General features: G+C 54.0%; 1 pseudogene; it reads right to left on the bottom strand.

The window, feature by feature from the left end:
• Nucleotides 1–1238: 1238 nt before the first annotated feature.
• On the bottom strand, nucleotides 1239–3616 carry LOC101430857 (TBC1 domain family member 10B pseudogene; annotated as a pseudogene).
• Between the last annotated feature and the right edge of the window lie 668 nt (nucleotides 3617–4284).

Below are 4284 nucleotides of genomic sequence, written 5' to 3'. Positions count from 1 at the left end.
ACATCTTTGGGCACCTCTGCACCCCATAGTCAATGGTCCACATCATGGCCCACACTCTCCTCCATTCCATCCAGTGGACCCTGTGAGGATCTACAATGTCCAGTGATTGCCCCTGAAGCACCATCCAGGGCAGCTCCATGTCCCAAAGACGCCTCCACCTCTCATCTCTTCCTGCCCTTCCCCATACCCATCAGCCACCATGTCCACTTTCCCAATCCAATGCCACCTCTTCTATGTGGACATTGGATTGGTTCAAACAGTGTTTTTTAGTGAATGACTACAAGACAGACCAAGGACCAAGGTGTATCAGCAGGATCAGCAGAATGATTCAATAGAGACCCAGTGTGGCTCTCCCCACCCTCCCTCATCCATACCCCAACCTTCCTCATTAAATAATAAGGCAGGAGACAGGCCCAGATACAACAGAAGCTTCTTTTCAGGTTTCTCAAAGTGCCACACAGGGCAGGGAAAGGGACAGAAGAGAATGTAGACATGGAGCTCAGGCAAGACCCCTTCCTTAACTAGGGGCTGGAGAGTTGGAAGGAAACAAGGAGGAAGTTGGGGGCCATTGTGAGAAAAAGCAGGGGAGGCCCGAGGATACAGAGGCAGGTGGTTGAGAAAGGAGCATGGAAGTGGGGTTGGGGAAGTGGGAACATTTCCTGTTCCAGTGCATGTCCATTAAATAAACGGGTGCAAGAGTGCTATGAAAGAAAAGCCAAAGGACAAAAGACAGATCAAGTGCCCCTAGTCTGGGCTGGCCTGGCCTTCAGTACTAATGACAGCAAATAGATACCCAGAAGTAGAGTGAGGAGAGCCTTGGAGCTCAGTCAAGAATTGGGGAAGATGGCAGGACTGAAGGAGGGACAAAGGGTAAGAGTCTGCACACCTCAGACTCCCATGGCCAAGAGTCAGCACTGTGGTGACAAGAGACCAACCAGGACAGCACCTGGGTGGGAGACCACAGTGGGAATTGGGGCAGGAGAGAGACCCAAGCTGGACCTAACTGCAGGTGAGGGGCTCCAGGCTTGTTCAGACTGCCCCAGGGAAAGTTGGCCACACTGTCCACGGCAACTGTCTTGACTGTGTGGGAGCAGCATCTTGGAGGAGATGGGAAATCAAGCCACTTTCCTCTGAGAGGAAGAGACAAACCACTATGGGAAATGGGGCAGCACCCCAGGCCAGGCCTGCTCTTGGCTAAGGGATAAAGGAAGCTATGTAGTCTAGCCTCAGGGGAGAAGTCAGAAGTAAGCATCTTCCCTGGCCTCAGCTGCTGAGGACATGTCCCCACCATCCTGGGAGGGGGGGTTACTTGGGGCCTGATGCAGTGAAAGCTTGCATCCTTGGGCCTTCTCCTGTTCTTTTTTCTGCTTTTTCCCCATTTCTGCTGCTCCTGCTTTTCCCATTCTTTCTCTACTTCTGCTGCTCCTCCTCACATTCCTTCTCCTGTTTCTGCCTCTACTTCTGCCACCAGGTCTCTTTGTCAGAATCCACAGGGGGGCTGTTGCCAGTAGGTCAGTGAAGTGACAGATGCAGCCCCTCAGCACTGACCATAGGTGCTGGGGCAGGCCAAGGACTGGTGCTGTGGGTAGGAGGGAGTCGGGAGGGGCCTCATCAGCTGCCCAGGAGTTTGGTTCTTGAATCCAGGGAGAGCGGAGGCTGAGGAGCCTGGAAGAGGGGCCCAGGGGTGACTGCTGCCACCAGTGCTCTTCACAGATGGCCCAGGAGCTATGTAACTGCCATGAGGGTTGATACTGCAGCTTCCCCTGGATTTCCTGCCACTTCTTGAGCTGGGCTGTATTCTGCCCCTCCAGTCAGTGCCTCTATCACTGGGAGCTTGGTCACCAATGCATCAGGAAGTCCTACTGCATGCACTTCTGGGGAAGGTTGTGTAGCTGCTTCATGGTCTCATACATGCCATGGCAGGAATGCAGCTTCTCCCCTGAGTCCAGTGTGTGCCACAGCAGCACTAGGGCCACTAGAGAATGATCTCAATGTCTTCACAGAATAACATGTCTCAGACACACAGCACTGAAGCCCAGGGCAGGGTGCCAGTGAAGATGCACATGAACTATTGTGTCATGTAGAGCATGGGGTCGGTGTGCTGCCATCACAGGTTCCAGTGCTCCAGTGGGGAGTCCCAGTGCAACACCACAAAACAGATCTTTACATCCAGCTGAATGGCCTCCAGCCCTGCACTGTAATAACCAGAGAGGGAGTTGTTGCAGATCTGCACTAGGCAGCAAAAGGTTTGTTCAGTGGGGATGTGCATGAGCAGCACCATGGCCACTAGGGCCTAGGCCTGGCAGTGTCCCTCATTGGGCTGTTGAAGGGTGTAGGCCTTCAGGATGCAGAGCAGGTCCTGCTGCCTGTGCCCCCTCAAGCAGCAAACATCTTGAGGGAAAGGGAACTGGATGTGATGATCCTTCTCAATCACATCCAGCCACTTGGGGTCCCCAAGAGCCTGTTCCAGATCCTCAAACTTGCCCGGGTTCTGCTCCAGGAGTTCTCTGCGATTGGACAGGTTCTACCATCCTTGGCCCTGAGGGAGGAGGGGATCCCCTGCCCCTTCATCTTCTGGAAATTCCATGAAAGCCATTTATCCCAGTTACTGAACATCTCCAGCTGCTTGAACTCCTGATGCTGAGCCCCATCCATAGGAATGGAGCTCTCTAGGCTGCCTGAGTACTGGCTGCCCCCAAGGAAGCTGTACTTGTCCCTCTTGTTTAGGGTCAGCCCACCGATCTCCTACTTGAAACCATGGAGCTCACATCATCCATCAGGGACTCCAAGGTCCCAGATATGAGGCTTACAGAGTCCAAGCAGCTCAAGGCATCCAGGGCATGCTCCAATGCTTGGGGATGCCAGGCCCCAGGCTGGACAGGGAGCCCAGGTCCTGAAAGCTGTCAGCAGGTTCTGGAGCAGGGGCCACAATTACCATGGCTACCACAGGCACATGTGACCCTAGGGGGGAGCTGATCCAGGTCTGGAATTATCCTCAGGAGCCTGTCCTGCTGATGGTGATGTTCCTGCTGTAGTTCCATGTCCACCGGTCACCCGTCCTGCTGTGGCTGCTGCAGCCCAGGTGGTCACTCCTGAGGCTACTGTGGGTCCCAGTTTGGCGCAAGTGAAGATTTGGCGGTCAAGGCCCCAAAGGCTGTTCTGGAAGGGGTCATGATGAGGGTCGCGGTGGGGGTACATAGTCCAGGGGAGGGCAAAATTTGCACCTCCTCCATCTTCGGAGAGTCTGCCACTGCTGCCAGTGCCACAGAAGTCCCATCTCCTGCCATTGCTGCAGGGACGAGAGGCTCCAGGCCTAGCGTGGGATGGTTAAATTGTCCTACCAGAGCCAAGGACGAAGCCTCCAGAGTTAAAGCCACCATCCTGCTGCCAGGGACCGCTGGCATGGAGCCCGAGCCGGATCCAGGATCTGGGTTGACCCTGGCACCCAGGAAGGCCGTGCCTCCCCAGAAGCCACTAGAGTGACCAGAGCTGGTATGGCCGTGGTCACTGGCAGCCCAGGAGCCACCACCATGACAGGCCTGGCCCGGGAACCCTGGGGCAGAAGTGAGGGTCCTCGGGGACACCATGACGGCATGGACACAAGGCCGGTCTCCATGGCCCTTGCCGACACTCACCTCCCACCACCCGCAGCCCTGCCGCCTCCGAAGGCATGGCCCTCAGGTGGCTCCATGGCGTCCTCTGGGGAAGAGGAGAGGGAAAAGGGCATGACCCAGCGCTACTTAGGGGTGGGGCCCGGGCCGAGGCCAGGGATGTGACTGGGACTTCCAGGCTGGGGCAAAGGTCCAGAGGTCCCTGGCCCAGGGGCTTAGCTTGAGCCCTTGCCACTTAAATTATTGTCTCTCCCTTTCCATGAGGGATCAGTGTTCCTTTTCTTGAAAAATACCTTTTCCTTTTCCTTTGCTATTGGAGAGATGATAATAAATAACTAGCTTTTTTCCTTTATATATCTTCAGTTTAAGTGCTTTCCTCTCAATGAAACTGTTTCTAAGTCATCATTTCATGGTGATGTGGGCTATGGGTGGAAGGCTCTTTGTCTTTTCAGAAATAACTAAGCTGTTTAACTTGTGAGTGTGGAAAGATAAAAGGCTGCAGTCCTGCCCTTAGGGAAAATGGCAAACAGGCTCCAGTCCCAGGAAATGTTTAACAATGCAAGAGCTGTAAACTTTAAGTATTTAGGGGAAATGCAAAAACCAAGGCTTATCTAGAATGTCTGGAGTCCTTGCTAAAAGCTTACCTAAGATGTAGAAGAGATATATGCTAATT

This window comes from Dasypus novemcinctus, chromosome 19, assembly GCF_030445035.2.
Source record: "Dasypus novemcinctus isolate mDasNov1 chromosome 19, mDasNov1.1.hap2, whole genome shotgun sequence".
Taxonomy (NCBI): domain Eukaryota; kingdom Metazoa; phylum Chordata; class Mammalia; order Cingulata; family Dasypodidae; genus Dasypus; species Dasypus novemcinctus.
This window is presented reverse-complemented; position numbering and strand designations above follow the sequence as displayed.